Below are 23101 nucleotides of genomic sequence, written 5' to 3' on the forward strand. Positions count from 1 at the left end.
AGAAAATTCACAAAATTTGCAAATGTGGGACTTGAACCCAAAACCTCATACACACACCCAAAACACTTAACCACTAAATTAAATACACACTTGTGTCATGTATTTACAGAAACAGAAATAAATTAAGTGGGGCGTTACAGCTCTACCCCTAAAAGAAATTTTGACCTCGAAATTTACCTAATCCGAATAGATGAAGATACTGCTGACGCATCAAGTCCTTAGGTTTCCACGTGGCTTCCTCAGTGCCATGATTCCGCCACAAAACCTTTACTAATGGAATAGACTTTCTCCTCAGAACCTTTACAGCACAATCTAAAATCTAAACTGGTTCCTCCTCAAAAGTCAAATCCGGTCTAACCTTGATCTCCTCAACAGAGACAATATGAGGTGGATCAGACAGATACTGCCTCAACATTAAGACATGAAACACATAATGGATACGGTCCAACTCTGGAGGTAGCTTCAACTGATAAGCGACCGGTTCCACATGTTTCAAAATTCGATAAGGCCCAATGAACCTAGGGCTCAACTTGCCCTTACGATTGAACCTCAGAACTTTCTTCCACGGTGAAACCTTAAGAAAAATGAAGTCACCCATAGAGTACTCAATATATCTCCTCTTTAGATCTGCATAGACTTCTTACTATCAGAAGCTGCCTTTAGATAATCCCGAATCAGTCTAACCTTATTTTCGGTCTTAGAAACCAACTTAGGACCCAAAATCTGTCGCTCACCCAACTCAGTCCAACATAGCAGAGTACGACAGTTGCGACCATACAAAGCCTCGTAAGGTGCTATCTGGATGCTAGACTGGAAACTGTTATTGTAGGCGAACTCAGCTAACGGCAGAAAATCCTCCCAACTACCTCAAAAATCTATCACAAAACTCTGAAGCATATCCTTCAATATCTAAATCACCCTCTCAGATTGACCATAGTACTGAAGTCCAATATCGAACCCAGAGCCTCATGTAGTTTCTTCCAAAACTGAGAAGTGAAGCGATAATCTTTATAAAAAATTATCGAAACAGGTACCCTGTAATAGGCCAATTTTGGCCTGGCCCAATATTAACCAAATTAAAAAAACCAATAAAAATAATAAAATAACAGTCTATTTATAAAGTCCAATAACATGTCCAAATTACAAAAGCCCAAAATAATAAAAACCAATACAATCCTAGACCCAACTAAAGCCCAGTTTGCAGCCCGCAACACTAAAAAACAAACAGAAACCCTAGCCTTCAACCTTCAGCCGCCGCTCCTGCCCTTCGCGTGCACCAGCCTCTTGCCTCAGCCGCACGTGCGCCTTCACTCCGGCTGGCCTCGCACCTGCAACAAACAAGCAGAAAAGAGCACACTGGAAAGCTAATTTTTGTATTTTCATTCGGATATATAAAGCTAATTTTTGCATCTGTAAATGGATTCACGAATTAATAGAAAAATAGAAAAATATTTAATATCACAAGCAGAGATCTTATAATACAAAAAAGATAGATTTAAGGTAGATATTTGGTTTTTTTTCTCTTCTTCTTTGTTTCGATTCATTTAAAAAAATATATAGTAAGAATTAAGAAAAAGAAAAGGGAAGCCTTACCTTGCAACGCCTTCAGAACCATGCGAAAAGGAGCTAAAAAGCCCTTTATGGTGCAGCTCCAACCACCGTTCACGGTGGAATCGCGACGGAGGCATGGAGGATTAGCCTCAGTTTAGGAAACCCTAGCAGAGGAAAAAAATAAGGTTGATAGTTTTTCTTTAAATAAATGGCATAAAGTGATTTAATTTTTTTTATTTTATAATAGGTACGAAACGGTGTCATTTAGGGCCTATTTCAGTAGCCTCAAAACGGTGCCATATAAGGCATGACTCACGCGGTGACCAGACCCACAGGGAGGATCCGCGTGCTTTTGATTAAGGGGCAATTTGCGCATCTGGCCCCTCCGCATTTTTAATTATTTTAATTTAGTTTTTTTTTATTTTCTTTAATTGATACTTTAAATTTTATTTGGTTTCTGATTTGGTCCTGGTGAAACGGCGCGTCTTAAAGGGTGGGGATATTTCCCCATTCGGTCCATTTGAGTTATTCGCGCCTTTCAATTGGGTCTTTTATTTTATTTATGTTTTTTCCCTCTAATTTTGTTTTAAATCCAATTTAATCCTTATTAGTTTAGTTTAATGTTTTTAATTTATTTAAATGTATATTCTTTCATTTTTTTAAATATATTTAATTTTAAATCTAATTTAATGATTAAGCTCAATTATTATTTTAAATTTATTATTAACATTGTTTAAATTTATCATATATTATTACTTTAATTTCCATCTATTATTTTATATATTCTTTTATGTAATTTTCAATATAATTTTTATTTTTTAATGGTTTTATTTTATAATACATTTTTTAAGATTCACTTATATATATATTTCTTTGCTTTAAAGATTTATACGATAATATTCTTACATAATATAATTTTATACATATATACATAATTTATATTAAACTATTTTTATTATACATATATACATACATAATATATTATTGATTTCATATTATTATTATTTTTACCTATTTCCATATATATAATTTATTTCTTTTAAAGACCCTATTTTATTATATTTTACTTATTTCAACTTTTTGCATATATTATTATATATATTATTATCTATTTTGAGTTTTTCATTCCATATATATTACTTATTTAGATTAATATATATACTACTTTGTATATTATTTATTTTTGATTTTCTTCTTATTTAATATTCACTTTAAAATTCGTTTATATATTACTATTACATATAGTATTTATTTTTAACTCTATTTTTGATTTATTTCAAACTTTCGTATATATCATTTATTTTAAAATTTTTGTACGTATACTTTATTGATTTATAATTTCCCTTCTTTCATGCCATTCGTTTCTTTAGTTTTTTTAAAACTTGTACATTTTGTTTGTGTTTGTGTTTGTGTTAACTTGTGTGGTGTCTTTCTTTTAATTAGTTTTTTTTAACTAGCTTTTAAATATTAATGTTAGTATTTACATAATTATATTATGTGAGATTATTGCTATTATGTGTATTATATTACTTATTTATATTTATTGATTATTTGTCGTTCATTAGACTACTTTTTGGTTTAAGAATTATCACTCCGCGTTGTACATTATCATTCTATCGCATTCTATTCGCTTAAAAGGTTATGTTTAATATCATTTAAGTATCGAAATCATTTTATTCAAAAGCTTTCAAGATAACGCAATACTCGATATTTGAGATCTTCGAGAAGATTGAGCCCTAACTTATTGGGTTTCAATTTTCCTCGTTGAATCTAAGTAATCGAGTATCTTTTTTAATCAAAACATATAAATAAAAAGCTTATTCTCGGGAATTCGATACGTGGTGTCCTAACTCATTGGATATGACATGTTGTTCTCTTGAGATGAGGATTTTTTTAAAAATAAAAAATAAAAACAATATTCTATGTTTGGAATTTTAAGAAATTGTGCCCTAACTTACTAAGCTTCGATTTTCAGCTGACTTAAACAATTGAATATCCTTTTTAAACTTTACTGCATGAGTTCAAAAAAAATCAAAAGACAAGCTCATTTTCGAGGATGTGAAACATCACATCCTAACTCATTGGATGTGACATTCTATCTCCCGAAATAAGAGTGTCTTAGCATGCATTTTGATTTATACAAGTTTCTTTTTAAATAAAAGGATCGCATTTTTAATCTTTTCAAGTGTTCGACATTCGACATTAAGACATTAATTAATCAATTAGGTACCAATTTTGGGTGTTACGAGGGTGTTAACCCTTCCTCGTGTGTAATTGACTCCCGAACCCATTTTTTCAAATTTCGTAGACCAAAATCGTTTTCAAGATGATCCGATCACATCTTAATAAAAGATCGGTGGCAACTCCTATTTTGTTATTTTATTTTAAAAGTCAACCCCTTTTATTAAAAAAATGGTTTCGACAAACCCCATGCAGTCTTACAATCTTGGAGATATAGAGCTTTGCTAACTTCTGCAGAGAGTAGTCCGTCCGAACCGGAATAAAATGAGTGGACTTGGCCAATTGATCACGGTGACCCAAACAGACTCCTTCTTTGTGGGTGTCAAGGGTAACCCACTAACGAAGTCCATTGTCACTCGTTCCTATTTCCATAAAGGAACCTTAACAGGTGGAAGCAAACCCGAAGACAACTGGTGCTTAGCCTTAACCTACTGGCACGTCAGACAATGAACAATAAAATCCATAACCTCACGTTTAAAACTCGACCACCAGTACAGTTCACAGAGATCCCGATACATCTTATTACCACCAGGATGCACAGCATAAGGGCTACTATGCACCTCTATCAAAATCGACTGTCTCATATCAGAATCATTCGGTACACAAACTCGACCTCAAAAACACAAAACCCCATCTTTTTTCAGCCCAAAATCTGAAATACTGCCACTCTCAACCTGTCGAAATTGTTGAACCAAGGACTCATCCCCCAACTGCCTTTCTCGATTCTGCCCAATCCAAGTTGGCTTAACTTGTAACATGGCTAACAGACCCCCATAATCAAACAAGCTAAGACGAACGAAGATCTTACAACTAAAGGTATTGGCCACCGCATTGGCCTTATCAGGATGATACTCTATTGTGCAGTCATAATCTTTGAGCAGCTCAATCCATTGATGTTGTCTAAGATTCAAGTCCTTCTGAGTAATGAGGTATTTGAGGCTCTCATAATCAGTATAGATAATACACCTTTCACCGTACAGATAGTGCCTCCAGATTTTTAACGCAAAAACCACAGCAGCCAAGTCGAGATCATGCGTCGGTTAACTCACGCAACCAGAACTCATACTTGCTCAACTTAGCGTAGAGCTATTTTTCTCGGAGTATCTGAAGCACTACTCTAAGATGCTCATCATGCTCGTCCTCAGTCTTAGAGTAAACCAGAATATCATCAATCAAAACCACAACGAATTGATCTAGATACGGCTGAAAGACTCAGTTTATCAAATCTATAAATGTAGCTGGTGTATTCGTCAAACCAAATGGCATAACTAGAAACTCGTAATGCCCATAACGAGTCCTAAATGCAGTCTTATGAACATCAACTTCCTTAACTCTAAGCTGATGATGCCTAGATCAGAGATCTATTTTTGAGAACACAGAAGCCCATCGAAACTGGTCAAACAAATCGTCGATCCTCGAAAGTGGATACTTATTCTTCACAGTCAGCTTATTCAATTACCGACAATGAATATACATCATCATGGTCCCATCATTCTTTTTTACAAACAGAACTGGTGCCCCCCACGAAGACACACTAGGGCAGATAAAACCATGATCCAGAAGCTCTTGAAGTTGAGCTTTAAGCTCTATAAGCTCCTTCGGTGCCATACGGTAGGGAGCGATAGACACCGGAGCTGTACCCGATAGAAGCTCAATGCCGAACTCAACTTCTTGACTTGGAGGTAAACCCGTTAACTCCTTAGGAAAGACATTTGAAAAATCTCTCACCGTTTTTATATCCCCGATAGAAGATTTCTACAGACTGAAACACTGACGAAAGCCATATACGTCTCACACCCTTTTCGAACCAATTTCTCAGCCACAAGAGTAGAGATCACATTGGACAGATAATCTCGACGCTCTCCAATCACAACTACCTCGTTATCATCCTCGGTCATCATAACAACCCTCTTAGTTGGCAATCTAAGCTAATTCTGTGCTCAACTAACAAGTCCATACCCAAAATTACAGCCCCTTACGCTTCTAATGAAACATTTCTATAAAGTCTATTAACCCGAACAGACTGCCCTAACGGACGTAGTACAGTAATCTCACTAAAAGTACTCTCAACAAAAATCCCCAGGTTTTCAGAAACAGTACTAGCTACATAGGAATGTGTAGATCCTATGTCTATCAGAGTAGTATAAGAAACATCAAAAATAAAGAATACCGGTGATAACATTAGGAGCGTTTCTATCCTCTCAGCGTGAAACAGCATAAACCAGTGCAGGCTGCCTTGCCTCAGCTTGACGAGCACCTCTGCCTAGTGCTCTCTGCCATCGGCCCAAACCATTACCATCCCTAACTGATCCACGACCCCTAGGTGGCTGCTGAACTACCCTCTAAGGTTGTACAGAACCTAGTCTCAATGTTTGTATCTGATCCATACACTGTGGACACTCTCGAATCGGATGCTCCAAAGACCCACACCTTAGACAAGCCTCTAATCTCCTCCAATACTCGCCCGGGTGACAAACTCTCGCTCCTTCTGTGGAGTAATCAATACCCTCAGATTATCCCTCAAGCCATCCTCAAAACAGACGTATTTCTCATACTCAGACGCCACCATTCCTCGAGCATAGCAGCTCAACCTTAGAAACTCAGCCACAGATCTATTACCTTGCGTGAGATTCATGACCTCACGCCTATGAGTATGTACATAGCTCGCGCACACATACTTCCCCTAAAAAGCAGTATTGAATAAGTCCCACTACAGACGATCTGACTGAGTACCCTCCTCAACTGATAACCACCACTGATATGCCTCAACCGATAACCTTAAGTTTCTACTCAAAAGTACAGCCAATATCGTTCATGGTCCTCTCGATGGCCTCCAACCAATACTCATTCATAGTAGGGGTGACTCTAGTGACACCCGTAAATAGCTCAACTCTAGTGGACAAGAGTCGTTCAGTTATCGACCCACAGCCTCCAAATCCAGAATGGGGTCTAGCGACTCTATCCAACACCCTCAACATGGCTTGGGATAGTGCGTCATCCCCAGCTGAGCGGTTTTGGGACCCAGTCTCAGTAGCAGGTGAAATCGGTGTCTCACTCATGTCTAAATTTGGCATACTACCAAAAGAGAAAGACTCAGCTCGAGCCCCCTACGGCCTCTACCATGCCCACGAATACCACGACCGCGAGTTCTACAAGCACTCATTATATATTTTAAATTTTATCTACATTATAAAATTTTATGTATCAGTTCTAGTATTTATTAGCAGATATTTTATGCGTAAATTATTAGAAGTTTAGAAATGTTTTCAGAGGTTTTATCTCTAACTAACTCAGTACAGTTTCAGAAAGTACTAACTATAGTGTTGTTAAAATATTCTATCTAAGTTCAGAAATACTTACAAGATCGGCACCGGAGACTCGGTGTACCACGTACTTTCTCAAATTATCCAAATTATTTGAAAATCAGTTCTTTTTGAAACACAATTTTGGAACCCAAAATTCACAGCATGAGTTTTACAACCTGGCTTTAATACCACTAAATGTAATACCCCAAACCTGACCTAGACGTTATGGTCATATCTAGAGATGTCACAAAAAAGGGTTTTTTGAAAACTGAGTCGTTTCGATAAATCATTCAAGTTTTGTAACTCTTATTCGTTTATAACCATTATCGAAAGTGTTGTTTAATTAATTTTTTTTTCAAAACATAAATTATAGTTAAAGTCATGAAAACGTTATATTTGGGAATCCCATTCGTATTTTTAGAAAACGTTTGTTTTAGTAAAAATTATGTTTTTAGCTAATCGTCTCAAATAAAGTAAATTGAAAATCCAAAACCCCAAAATTAAGCCAAACCGTCCGAAGAGTCCAATTATTACAAAAATCCCAAAAATAAACCTTAAATTAAATAAAAATAAAAATCTTAAACAGTTACAAACTCGTGGTCACCGTGAGGCTCCATCACACCGATCCACCTAAATCCATAGATTACTTGAACAGAACAGACAAACATATTTGAGTTTTTGTAAATTTAGTGTGTAACCCAACAAAAATAGACACGCCATTCATACATATATCACATACACAGTCAAATTCAGATTCAGACTTAAGTCCTTTTCAGATATATATAACAGAATCAGATATACAAAACAGATGTACAAAATCCTACCCACATCCTCTACACAGTAACTCCGACCATCCAATGATACCTTGTGGGGTTAAAAAAACACCCACTCTGCAGCCAAGCTGGCAAAATATAGGCAAAGGTCACCATACAGATCACTCCATCCACATAATCAATTCCCACCCCCAAACATATATACAAAATACAGATACAGAAATATCATGCTTACATACTCATATATAGATAACATAGAAATATATACATAACAGATTAGTCATGCATGCATAATAGTGTCCTACTCAAAGCAGACTATCGAAATATCAGATCGCGTAATTTAGGGTTTGATTAGCCATTACCGACCCTACGGTAGGCGTACAGTCGATTGGAACGACCCGTGTGACCTTAGGAAAAAATTTGGAAATATGGGTCCATATTTCCGTGTAGGCCCACATGCCCAAATTGGCCTTGCTCGTATGTCCCACACGGCCTGGCCTAAGACTCACATGCCCGTGTAGCCCACACGCCCAACTTAGCCTAGTTCATGTAGCTTACAGGACCACATTAACACCACCATACGGTCGTGTCTTGTGCACAGCCATGCCCTCGTCAAGCACAGAGCCGTGTCTCGCACACGACCAACCACATGGCCAGGCACATGCCCGTGTGGCGTCAATAGTATGGTTTTTTGGCTTTCGCTGAAGCTCAATTTTTTTACATTTTGGGAACACACTTGATTCAATTTTGATGCAAAAGTACTCCCGAGACCACTAGAACCTAAAACCAGAATGCCGAACACCTTTTAGCAACCAATATCTAGTTCACAAAAACTAAATCGATCAACACCCAAAAAAACTTACCGCCGAAAAATGATCACACACAGTAAGCTAAATTGTTGGAGTGACAACCACTGCCACATCGTCTTTTCCTACACAACAGAATTCATGAATTACTCACCATTTATCGGCTATCATAACATTGCCCACAATTCCACAAACCAATCATTAACAAAAAACAAAAATTCACTTACAAATTTGATTAACGAACCCAAAAAAAATCACAATAGCAACAATTAAATGAGAAAAATAACAGTAATCAGAAGAAGGAAACAAAAAATTGAAAGCGGAAGACAAGGGAGGAGAGAAAAAAAGTTAGCAAAAGAAATTTTGGGAAAACGAAAAGAAAAATGAAAAAAATCAGAAATCTGATAACCTCCCTAATTTTTCTCCCACTAACCACTAAATCACAACCACCTTATAATTTTAGCTCTATCGAAACTCTATCAGTCAACTGAACAAAAATTAACACCCTCGCTCACTCAAGGATTCGAGCATAAGACCTCCAACACAACAGGCTTATTTTGATATGGATTAATAAATAATTTATATAAGCCCATTCAACAAGGATAAGGCTAGGATTAGAAAAATAACAAAATTTGCAAATGTGAGACTTGAACCCAAGACCTCACACACACACTCAGAACACTTAACCACTGAAGCAAATACACAATTGTGTCAAGTATTTATAGAAACATAAATAAATTAAGCGGGGCGTTATGTTGACAGAATGTAAGTGCTTAGCCAGTTACATCATGGGGCTAACATGGCCTTGTGATGGATATGGAACGCATACAGTATGGGGTTTTGTGGTTTCAACGGAACTCATCTTAACAAAGCAATAAAAAAATTTAGAAAATTAAGGTCAGGGAAAAGCTTTCCTTGTTTGCTAGCTTCAATGAAGCTTGAGGATTACGTAGGCATATTTATATATCTTTATATATATATGCTGAAAAAAATTGAAAAAATGTGTAATTTTTTTAAAATTTACCGATTTAGATATGCTTTTCGAGAGAAAGAATAATGCATCCTATAGGACATGTTTTTATTGAAAATTAATAACTCAGATATTTTGGGCAGATGGTTAAATGTTGGTATTTTTGTCTTTTAGTCATAGGTTTGATTCCTTTCTTACTCACATCTATATTTTTTTTATTTGATGTTGTTTTTGTTATGAATATCTTATTAAGTGAATGTCTATCATGATCAAGATAAAGTTTTGATGAACTTTAAATTCTAATAGTTATTAGAGTTAGATCTCTACTTCTTTTATACTTTTTATACCTATAAATAGAGACTTTAATTAAGCATTGTAATCATCCCTTTGATTAATAAAGTACATTCTCCATTGCTTTCATATTTTCTTTGTCTTTCATTCTCTCTATCTTTCTTTATTTTATAACATGTTATCAGCACGATGACTTTCTATTTTTTAAAAATCTTTTGAAGTCGTCCCACAAATCAAATTTATTTTCACCTTAAACTTTCTCCCTTACAACTTCATCTTTAAGATGTTGAAAGATTTAATCTCAGAATGGGTTGTGGTTCTTATTCCCAATCTTTGATTTATAATTATACAAGCATGAGGAAAGAATAGATTTGTGCTCATGACAATAGTCAGGGTGATGACGATGATGTTAAAAATCTTAAGGTATATTTTACTATGTTTTATTTATTATATAATGTTTATTATAATTGGAGACTAATCATGATAATATGAATAGGTAGATTTTGCGAGGTGATTATGAAATAAAGATTCTATTGGGATGTTTATAAGTTCATCCTGCTAGATTTGTTGCATTCCCGAAGTGAATGTAAACATAAAGAAAATAAAAGATATACTCATGGACCACTAAAAGTGGGAAAATAGTAATAAATAAGAAAACAATGAGAGTTCTCAAGAAAAATTTTCAAAGCATAAAGATAACTTATGTTATCAATGTGAAATGAAAGATTATTGGTCACATATGTGGTGTATGCCCAAATATTTTGTCTCTGTTAATATTCTTTAAGGAAGGATATGAGGATGTAGTAATGAATTTTATCATTACAGATAGAAAATATTTATCTTATTTGGCACTGAAATAAACAAATATATTCCAATATTTGATAGTACAAAATTAGTTGAAAGCTCCAGAAGAGCTAATATATCAATATCTAAAAAGCACAAAGTTTGTGATGGTTAATGCATTAGTTTTAAAAGATATTCATAATGGATCTCATATTGAGATTGTGAATGAGAAAAATATTATATTTCATATGAATCAAAAGAGGATTGTGTTATTTATATTTTGAATCGAACTCGGGACCTCTTGCACTTTAAGTGAGAATCATACCACTAGACTAAATGCCTTATATTTGAAGATTTTGACATATTACCTTAAGCGAATATTACATATAATTCACTATAGCAAAATAGGATTTTAGTGGCATTTTTTATGCCTATAGCGCCGTTAAAACTACCGTTCTTTAGTGGCGTTTTACTAAAAACCCCACTAACTTTGGAAGATTTCAAACATCCAATTTTCATCCATAGGCAACCCTTCCTGTAACATGGAAACCAACCAAAAACAACAAATCTGATACTTCAAATTCAACGAATGATATATTATATAAATTGATAAATGAAGTATAATTCAAATTATTCTTACAGTAATGTTAAAAGTTAAGATTTTAAAAATATTCATACAATAGTTTAAGATGGCGGATTTTGCGATTGCTGAAACATCTTCATCATATTCTAAAGCTGTAGTTAGAGTGCGTCCTACTTTTTGCTCTACTCTGCTTCCCTCGCTGCTGCCTCTGCTTTAAGTTGTAGTTGGAGTTCTTCATATTTTCTTTGAACCTAAGCTTCTCTCGATGCTGCCTCCGCTTTAAGTTGAGTAATTTGCTCAACTGTTGTCGCTTGCATCTGAGCCATCTAGTCTCTTAACCTCTGAACTTCAACTTGAGCCTGACTCCCCGAAGGCATGTATTGCTGCGAGTTGGATCCAAAATATTGGGTTGGGTTAACAAAAGATCCTTGAAATCGAACCCGACCATATCTTTTAGGACCAAAAAAATTAGTAATAATTAAATTATCAATGTCGTCAACATTAACAGAACTATCACTTGAAGCAATCACTTCATACTCCGCCTTTTTATCCTTTAGTTTCTCCTAATAAATTAATCAAAGAGTTAGAAATGAAATATATAATAAAAACAAATGCAACATAACTTAACATTATTTGCATTAGAAACGACGAATTAAACCATTATAATTAAACACTATAAATATTTAAAATAATTCAGATTTTATTAACTAAACATACCATAATTTCTGCAGCTTCAGAAGTCATAGGAGATCCATCTTTCTTCCTATGTGTAATGTCAAAAAGCTAAGGCGTCCAATTTTTTGACCAGGCGGCAGTTCCTACAATATATAGTAAAAATATTATTTAATGGAAAGTAATAAATATTTAACACTATTAATAAATTCAAAATACCTCAGCCTCAGCTACACAAGCAAAACTTTTCGACCCAACTGTGTGAGTGAATTTTTGTTTTTGCCTGCTGCTTGTTCCAACTCGTTCACGATCCTACATTATGAAATTATTATTACGTATATAGTAAATACTATAAACTGAAATAATTATAAGAGTTTGGAAGTACGTAATCCCTCTCATTTCTTTGAATTCCAAAATCTAACCGCATCTTCCCATTGGAACCTTAGTATTCCCGGTGGGACATTTCGCAATTTCTCTTCGAGGGTTGTTTTTGTCTTAAAATATTCTTTCTTTAAAGTACTTTTATGGTCACTCCATCTTTTTCCCAATGCCTTCTTGACATAATTATCCGAGACCTCTAAAGCAAACCTTGCCTACAAAAACACAAGTTTAGAAAGTAAATATAAGTGAAACTTAAACCAAAGTATTATAAATTACATTAACGTTTTGTTACCTTAATATTATCGATAGCTTGATTTTTGTTACTATTAGGCATTTGATGCCATGACTCGTAGTTGATAGGCAACATATTGGCATTTCGTGCTATAATGCCCAAATATCCTGCTAAAAATCGAGCTTCTGATCCAACAGGCTGACCAAAACTGTTTCTACATACTTTGACACGCTCGACAAGATCTAACTCTTATAAATCTTTAAGTAGCGTACGTCCTCGTTCTCTGTACGTCCTCATACGTCCTCGTATAAATCTTTAAATAGCAGTTTGTTGTTCACTATTTGTTTCTTCCGAGTTTAGAGTATTTTGAACAATACTTAGATCTCGCAATCTTCTTCTAGGAATTTTATCTGCAATAAACATAAAATAGTTAAAATTTTAGTAACTAATTATAACAATAACAACACATATAAAATAGTTGAAATATTTAATAAGACCAAGATTTAAATTATGGTATTGCATATAATTAAAAAATCATAAAATCTTACTACATCATAAATTGTAAATATCTTCATCAACATCCTGGCGAACCCATTGAAATTGTGTACTAGTACTAGGGATATTTTCGTTTAAGTTTTGTTTTAGAAAAGGAAAAGTTTCTGATCTGTCGTCGATGTCATCTCTACTTCCATTGCCCATGTCAAACAAGTCTCTAGGGATGTTACGGAGTACAATGTACCAACCCTCATCAGTTGGATCTTTTGAGTAAAAAACTTGTTTCACTTGAGAAAAAAATACATACGGCATATCTATCAATTGTTGTCCAATGTGAATCAATCGACAGAAGCTCACCGTTGTAAAACCAAATTGATCTTGTTTAATTCCACGAGCAGTATTAACATCAGCCCAGTCACATCGAAATAAGACAACTTTCCATTTAACATAGTAATCCAACTTAATAATGTCAATAAGAAGTCTGTAATACTCCACAGTTCCCTCAATAGGATTATTGTCCCTAGCACTAGCATAACTTGTAATTGAAGAATTAACAACTATTCCACAATTTTGAGTTCTCCTCAATCTCTCCCGATATTTTGTACGAAACCTGAATCCATTGATGAGGAATACACTATATCTTTTTACAACTCTATTCAGACCTTGGGAAAGCAATTTAACTTCGTCATTGACGTCCTTCCCACTCCAAACATGTTGAATCAAAAGTAAATTGAGTAATTATAAATGTTATGAGAAAAACATTTATTATTTTTCAATGAAAGCTTCAACTACATACCATTTTGCTTAACCATTCATGAAAAGATTCTGTGAATAACTTATTAAGCTCTCGATGTTGTAATCTTCGGGAGCGTGAACGAGATCTCAAGATTTGTTTGTACTCACTATGTTAAAAAGAGGTTTACTTTGTTAGAAGATAAACAAATTATAATTGATGGATATTTATCAAATTCCAGAACTTACTTGTGTAATGGTTCCATTAAGTCGTGGTGAAAAATAACATAACGATGTGCTTGTACCCACGATCTATCATCTAATTCTGAAATTTCAACTTTGCCGATTGGTTCTCCATAACTTTGAAATAAATATGTTTCGGCCAAGTTATGATCAGTGAGCCCAGCATTTCTACTTGGTCTTTTTATTCTTGTTTCAACATCTTCAAAATATCTAGAACAAAAAGTCATACATTCTTCAGCCAATTAGCCTTTAGCAATTGAACCTTCTGGATAACGCTTGTTACTCCAATAAGACTTCAATTTCGATAGGAACCTAAACACGATATACAACATTATCAAAAGTTGTAAGTAAAGGCATAGAGGTGAATGAACGAATAATTTACAAATAAATTAACACCTTTCTATGGGATACATTCATCAATAGAAAATGGGTCCACCAAGTATTGCTTCATGAGGGAGATGAATTAGCAAGTGCACCATAATAATGAAGAAGGAATGTGGGAAGATCTTCTCCAAATTGCATAAAGTCAATGTGGCTCGATCTTGTAGCGTCTCAAGTTCTTGAACATCCAAAACTTTGCCACAAATGGCTTTCATTATATTGGATAGTTCAATTATACAAGACGTTAACTTTTTCGACATACAACACCGCATAGCAACTGGCAGTAAATCTTGCATCAAGATGTCATAGTCATGTGATTTTAAGGCATATAGTCTTCGATCTTTAAGACTCACACATCAAGATATATTTGATGCATACGCATCCGGGACCTTTATATCCTTCAACATCGTACAGAATACTTTTTTTTTCGTCTTCGACATTGAAAAAATAGAAGGTTGCAACCGATATTTCCCATTCAAAAGTGCTTGGGGATGAAGATCACGCCGAATTCCCATGTGGACTAAATCAAGTCGACTTTGAAGATTGTCTTTTAATTTTCCATCGACATTGAAAATTGTCCCAATGATGTTCTCACAAACATTTTTCTCAATATGCATGACATCAAGATTGTGTCGTAAAATGTGATGCTCCCAATAAGGTAACTAAAAAAATACTTCTTTTTCTCCACAAGTCCGCCTCATTAGGATCATCCTCTTCATCATCAGATTCATCCATTGATCTTCTATTTCTTTGTGTGTTGGGTGGTTGATTCATCTTCCCATAACTGAAATTCATATTTTTCAACATGAACAAGATTTCAGATCCACCGGTCTACAAAGGAGCTTCTCTGAACTCTTTAGTACCGTCAAACAGAGTACTCTGAAATCTACATCTATGATTTCTCAGTAACCATCGTCGATGCCCCACGTAAGAGAACTTCTTCCCATTATATAGCCATTGTGAACATGTTTGCACGACACAACAAGGACAAGCATAATGTCCCTTGGTACTCCAACCAGATAAATTGGCATAAGTCGGGAAGTCATTAATAGTCCACATCAAAGCTGTATGTAAATTAAAGTTCTCCTTTCTCAGTACATCATATGTCTTAACACCAGCCCATAATTGTTTTAACTCTTCAATAAGTGGCTACAAATAAATGTCAATATCATTTCCGGGACCTTTCTCTCTAGGGATAATCATAGATAAGATAAAGGAAGATTCTTTCATGCAAATCCATTGAGGTAAATTGTAAAGAACAAGCAGTACAGGCCAAGTACTATACGCAGTGCTCATGATTTTGTAAGGATTAAATTCATCAGATGCTAGCCCAAGCCTCACACTCCGAGGATCGCTTGTAAAGCTTGGAAATTTACTATCAAATGATTTCCAAGCTATAGAATCCGTAGGATGCCTTAACAATCCATTATCGGTTCGTTCATCATGGTGCCACATCATAGACTCGGCTGTCTTCGATGACATGAAAAGCCTTTGAAGCATTGGTATTAGCGAAAAATATCGCAAAATCTTAATTGGCTTCTCCCTTGACTGTGCATCATTTTCATCCTAGTTACCATATTATGTATTTCTATTCATCCAACGGGATTGACCGCATACATGATAGCACTGTTGGTTTTTTCGGTCGCCCCAATACAACATGCAGTCATTTGGGCAACTCTGAATTTTGTTGTACCCAAGGCCTAAACCTTTTATCAGTTTTTTCATATATTTGCATGAATGAGGGATTTTTGCAAACGGAAACATCTCTCTCAAAAACTCTAACAGCATTGTCAAAGAATTTCTGGTCCACCCTCCCAAACACTTTAATTGAAAAAGACGAATATAGAAGGATGTTTTTGAAAATTTTGATACCTCATAAAGTTCTTCATTCATTTCATTAAGCAGCATGTAGAAATTTGCCACTTCTCCATTTGGCTCTTCATCAGGTATACTTCTTCCCGTTTCGGTAAAATCATTTCACTGATATTACAATCATCAAATGCAACAAAGTCGGGTGGAAACGATTGCAAACCATGACTGTGCATATTAAATGCATCCCGCAACATACCTTCCATGTCATCTTCTCTAACAGACTGATGGTAAGCACTACAAGGATAAGCCGGATTAATCGTTGAAAAGGAAGTACTAGGTGTGCATTCTCCATGGAAAATCCATTTTTTATACCCCCCGAATAAACCTATCGACAATTAGATGCTCGTAGACAACTTCACGAAAATGCCAATTGATGTTGCCACACTTCTTACACGGGCAAAGAATCATATTCTCTTGGCTTGCATTTTGAAATGCAAAATTTAGAAAAGTTTGTACTCCATTTCAATAGTCGTTGCTTACCCTTGACAAATTCATCCAAGACCGGTCCATTTCGTTGTTCTTGAAGTCTAAAGTTGACAATAAATTACACGGGTAATCATGGCTATTTATAAGTATAATTAAGTTATGTAACTTATGATATGATATATATTTATGTATTATGCAAGTTATGTAAGTTATGTAAGTTATGTGAGTATGCAAATTATGTAAGTTATGATATATATTTTGTAAGTTTTAAAAACATTTAAAAATATTAAATATTAACATCAACTCAATAAAACACTAAAATAATAGTATATAGATACAAATATTATAATATAGATATTTCCGTTCTAATGTTTAAATTTATTCTTTTTTAATTTAAATCAAAGCTCAAGACATCAACTTAATTGACTTGTAACATAATAAGAATATTTAACGCTAATGAATTAACATTATATCATTTCACAAATTCTTAAATTTTTAATTTTTTTATATATATTGGAGGTGATTAAAGTATCATAATCAATATTAACCAAGCTAAAAAATCTCAACAACATAACATTTACCTATTTTTTAATGATAGTAAGAATTTCATCATACTTTGCTGATTGAAATCAATTTAATTAAATCCTAATAAAAAAGAGTTGTTTTGCAGCAATTTTAAAATGAAAATTAATTGTTTTTGCTGCAATTTTAAAATGGAAATTAAAAAAATTTGACAAGTGTATTTATCGTCTATCTTTACAAAACATGTCATACACTAAATTTAGAGTAGATCGATTTTTTAAAAATTCTCATAATTGTTCAGAAAAATAGTTTTTATAGCAACCATTTTCATTAAGCATAATCTTTTAAGTCCTTCCACAAATTTGATGTTGATGGACTATATATAGCTGTAGTTTTGTCTTTATTCAGACATAATCTTTTAGGTTTTCGTGAGCAATAACACATTATGTTTTGTAAACTTATGCATTATTTATTCATTTGAAAATATATAATTACAACGAACCCAAATCAAATCTGAACCTGAAACAAATTCGATTCATAAAAACTTTAAATCAATTCATTTCACAAGTTGATAAACCAAAATTATCCAAACAAAAATTAAAAATTAAAAACTTTCACAGTGGGAAAATAAAAACTTCATATTTAAATGAGTGAAAGTAACTTTAATATAAAAAAACAGTTTTAAAGAAATTATGTATTTATCGATGAACCAAACCGATTCAAACTAGTGAAAGGTTCGGTTCAATTTGATTTCAATTTGGATCTTTAAAAACCAAAATACTGTATAATAATTGCAAATATATTCCATAACCGATCTTAACATACAACACTTGGTAAAAATTGGAGCAAAAAAGAACTTGCAACAACATTAACCAGAACTTGCAACAAAAAAGAACTTGCAGCGACATTAACCAAATTCCTAAATAAAACAGTCCCAAATACAAATATACCAAATTCAAAAATAAATTTAAAAATGAAAAAAAATAAAGAAAATAAAGGATTAACTAACCTTGTTATCTAGGCTTTTTGTGTATTGCTTCAAACCAGAGAGAGCTACCAAATTTGTCGACTAAATTGCTAAAACTAAATTGCTACAATCAAAATGGAAAGAAAAAACTACTACTCTGCCTCTGCCTGACTAAATTGCTAAAACTGCATGAGAAAGCAGCCAATAATGCACTAACGATATATTTTAAAATAAATATACAAAAAAAATCTATGCTTTCAAATCGATTTTAAATTCGAAAATTAGAATATGCACTAACTATATATTTTGGTGGATCCAAGTCTGGAATTAGAAATAGTTAGAATATGCTTTCAAATCGATTTTAAATTCGAAAATTACTTTTACCACAAACAAATTAAAAATATATTTCAATACAAAATAGATTTAGGCATTCGAAAGCATACATTTTATTGTCAAAATGTAACAGTAAATGGTTAAAACCCTAAACAGACTAAATTGCTAAAACTAGAATTAAGAGAGAAGAAAACAATACCTTTAGGAAGATGAAGAGAAATTAAATCACTTCGGAACAGATTCCACAAGTAAAAGTGTGAAATGCGAACGTTTTTAGGGATCAGAAACCCTAAAACCAAAGACGAATTGACTGGATTTTAGGGTCAATAACTTTGAAATAAACAAAAAATTCACACAAACAAGAATAACCCAAACCTTAAACACGCAAAAAAAAAGGAAATGAAACAGGTTCAAGCTTACCCAAAAAACAGAATGTCGTTTACTCTGTCTTCATCTAAATGTTGTGAAGAAATCAAAACAATACTCCTAATAAGTAAAAAAATGAAATGAAGAATCGAAGAAACAAAAATAAAGCCAATGCTAGTTCTATAGGTTCGTCTCTGTGAATGAGTGGAATTAGGGATTTCGAAAGAGAATTAGGGGCTGGGTACTGGAAAGGGGAAAACTGTTATGTGGAAGAAAATAACGACGTTCTGAAAAATTTTTAATTTCCTGAAAAGAAACGGCATTGTTCTGAACAATTTTTAATACATTGTTGCGGCGTTTTTAGACAAAACGCCACTAATGCTTACCTTTTGCGGCGATTCTGAGAAAAATGCTACTAAAAAGTTAAAATCTTGTAAGCAAACGATGCCGTTTTTGTACACTTTTTAATACATTGTTGCGGCGTTTTTATAACAAACGCCGCTATTGCATACCTTTTGCGGCATTGTGGAGAAAAATGGCACTAAAAATCAAATTCCTGTAACCAAATAGTGCCGTTTTGTACAATTTTTAAGACATTGTTGTGACGTTTTTGGTCCAAACGCCACTACTATTAAAAATTTTTCAAATATTTAATAGTGTTATAAAATTAAAATTTGATACATTAATATGACATTATTTAATTGTTCCATTTTAAAATTGAATATAATGATGGAAGATAATTCTTCCTCTACTATTAAAAAATAATTTAATTTGGGTATCTTAAAATTTTAATAATTCTATTAATTATTTTAAAATTAGTTTTTTAAAGTACAAAGATTAAATTCTAATGAATTAAAGTAAAAACCTTAACTTTTTTTTTCCATAAAATAGAAGGATGAAATTCATAATTAGACAAAAAAACCCTAAACCTAAGACCCTAAACACCTGAAAACACCTAAATCCTAAAACCCCTAAACCATAAAATTTAAACCCTAATCTCTATACCCTAAACCCTTAAACCCTAGTCCCTAAATTACCATAAACCCAAAACCTTAAACCATAAACCTCCACCATATTAACTAAACTTTAAACGTTAAACCCTAAACCCTAAACCCTAAACCTTAAACCCCAAACCATAAACATACACCCTAAACCATAAATATAGATATTACAGAGGACAAAAGTAATTAAAAAGGAATCTTAAACCCTAAACCCTAAACCCTAAACCCCAAACCCCAAACCCCAGACTCTAAACCATAAACGCAAAACTCAAAATTTTAATCCGAAAATAATAAACATTTTATCATAAACCTTAAACCATAGACATTAAACCTTAAATACTACCCCTTAAACCCTAAACCTTAAACCTTAAAACCATAAAGTGTAAAATAAAATGATTTTTTTTGCGGCGTTTCTTCAAAAGTGCCGCTAATGCTGAACAAAAAAACGAAATCAATTTACTCATTTTTTTTGTGGTGTTTCCCAAAAAGCGTAGCTAATACTTGTTCTATAGCAGTGTTTCATAAAAAGCGCCGCGAATTCTCGATCTATTGCAGCGTTTTTTAAAATGTGCCGCGAATACCACTAAATCTCAAAATAGAAAATGATGTCGTTTTCTCAACTTTTTTGCGGCATTTTCGTAAAGCGCTGCTAATGTTTGACCTTTAGTGGCATTTTACAGAATGCCTCACTAATTCTCGAACTTTTGCAGCGTTTGTAAAAAAGTGCCACTAATTCTAGATTTTTTGCGGCGTTTGTTAATTATTGCCACTAATTGAAAAAGCAAACGGCGTCATTTTTCCCAAGTTTTTTGCGGCATTTTTATATAAGCGCCCCTAATGCTTGATCATTTGCTACGTTTTAGAAAAAGCGCCGCTATTGCTTACATATTGTGGCGTTTGTTAGAATTCACCGCTAATGCTCTATTTTTTGCGGCGCTTTTCGTTCAAACGCCGCTATAAATGCTGCTAAAAACCTGTTTTGTTGTAGTGATTGTTTGAAAATTATATTTATTTATTGACTTAGTGGGATTATAGACTTCACATTGATTTAGACATTTCTAGTAGTAAATGTCACAATAGTATTTATATGTGGATACAAAATAAAAAGAAGAACAATAAAATTATCAATTATCAAAATTTATATTTACATTATTAGTACAATTGAAAAAAAATGTTAAAGTAAGCCAGAAGTTTTATCTTGGATTACAAATCAAGCATTTAAAAGATGAAATTCATGTTCATTAATCAAATTATATGGAAAATATGTTAAAGAAATTTTACATGGATAAAGCACACCTAGCTATTAAGTACTCTGATGGTTGTACGATCGTTAGATGTGAATAAAGATCAATTTCCTCCTTGCAAGAATAATGAAGAGTTTCTTCGTTCTAAAGTACCATATCTAAGTGGCATAGGGGTATTGATGTATCTTGCAAACAACACAAGACCTGATATAACTTTCACTGAAAATTTGTTAACAAGATTTAGTTCTTCTCCAGCACAGAGACATTAGACTAGAATTAAACATGTATTTAGATCTTTCAGAGGGACCATTGATATGGGGTTATTTTATTCAAATCATTCAAAATCTCTATTAGTTGGCTATGTTGATGCTAGATACTTATCAGATTCACATAAAGGTCGATCTCAAATAAGATATTTATTTACATGTGGGGTTACTGTCATATCATGGCGTTCAACAAAGTGAACATTACTTGCCACTTCTTCAAATCATGCAGAAATAATTGCAATGCATAAGACAAGTCAAGAGTGTGTTTGGCTAAGGTTATTGACCCAACATATCCAAAAGATATGTAATTTACCTTTATAGAAAGAGATGTCAACTATCTTATATGAAGATAACACAAAATGTATAGGAAGAGAAGTCGACTATCTTATTTGAAGATAATGCAGCATGTATAGCTCAGTTGAAGGGTGATTACATCAAAGGACATAGAACGAAACATATTTCACCAAAATTATTCTTCACCCGTGATTTTGAGAAAAGAAGTGATATAAATGTTCAACAAATTCGTTCTAGTGATAATTTATCAAATCTTTTTGTAAGGCATTGCCGACTTCAACATTTGAAAGACTACTACATAAGATTGGAATGCATCAACTAAAAAATGTAATGTAGTGTTGCCATTAGGGGGAGTTTATCCTATATGAAGATAACACAAAATGTATAGGAAGAGAAGTCAACTATCTTATTTGAAGATAATGCAGCATGTATAGCTCAGTTGAAGGGTGATTACATCAAAGGAGATAGAACGAAACATATTTCACCAAAATTATTCTTCACCCGTGATTTTGAGAAAAGAAGTGATATAAATGTTCAACAAATTCGTTCTAGTGATAATTTATCAGATCTTTTTGTAAGGCATTGCCAACTTCAACATTTGAAAGACTACTACATAAGATTGGAATGCGTCAACTAAAAAATGTAATGTAGTGTTGCCATTAGGGGGAGTTCAAAATAAGTTGTACTCTTTTCCTTTAACTAAGGTTTTGTCTCATTGGGTTTTCCTAGTAAAGGTTTTTAATGAGGCAGCTTGTAATAAAAGATTGTGTACTCTTTTTCCTTCATTAATTTTTATCCACATGGTTTTTTCTAATAAGGTTTTAACGAGGCATATTATCTACAAATGGACATCCAAAGGGGAGTGTTATGAATATCTTATTAAGTGGATGTCCATCATGATCAAAATAAAGTTTTGATGTACTTTAAATTCTAATAGTTATTAGAATTAGATCTCTACTTCTTTTATACTTCTTATGCATATAAATAGAGATTTTGACGAAGCATTGTAATCATCCCTTTGATTAATAAAGTACATTATTTATTGCTTTCATATTTTCATATTTTCATATTTTCTTTTTTCTCTCCATTTTTCTTTATTTTATAACAGTTTTAAGTTTTTTTATTTTTAATTATCATTTTTTACACATAAACTCTTTTGGTTAGATGGTTAGATAATTGGGATTTCATCATTGAGTTTTAAGTTTAATTCCTCTTATAAGCATTTTAATATGTATTTTTTATTTCATGTTGTTTCAAACTTTTTTATTATTTTTAATTAATGTTTATAATTAATATGTATATTGTTTTCAAGTTTTTTTAATTCATCTCGCTTTTATTTATAAAATCATTTAATAAAGTGAATTTGTTTAC

Source organism: Gossypium hirsutum, chromosome D03, assembly GCF_007990345.1.
Source record: "Gossypium hirsutum isolate 1008001.06 chromosome D03, Gossypium_hirsutum_v2.1, whole genome shotgun sequence".
NCBI lineage: Eukaryota > Viridiplantae > Streptophyta > Magnoliopsida > Malvales > Malvaceae > Gossypium > Gossypium hirsutum.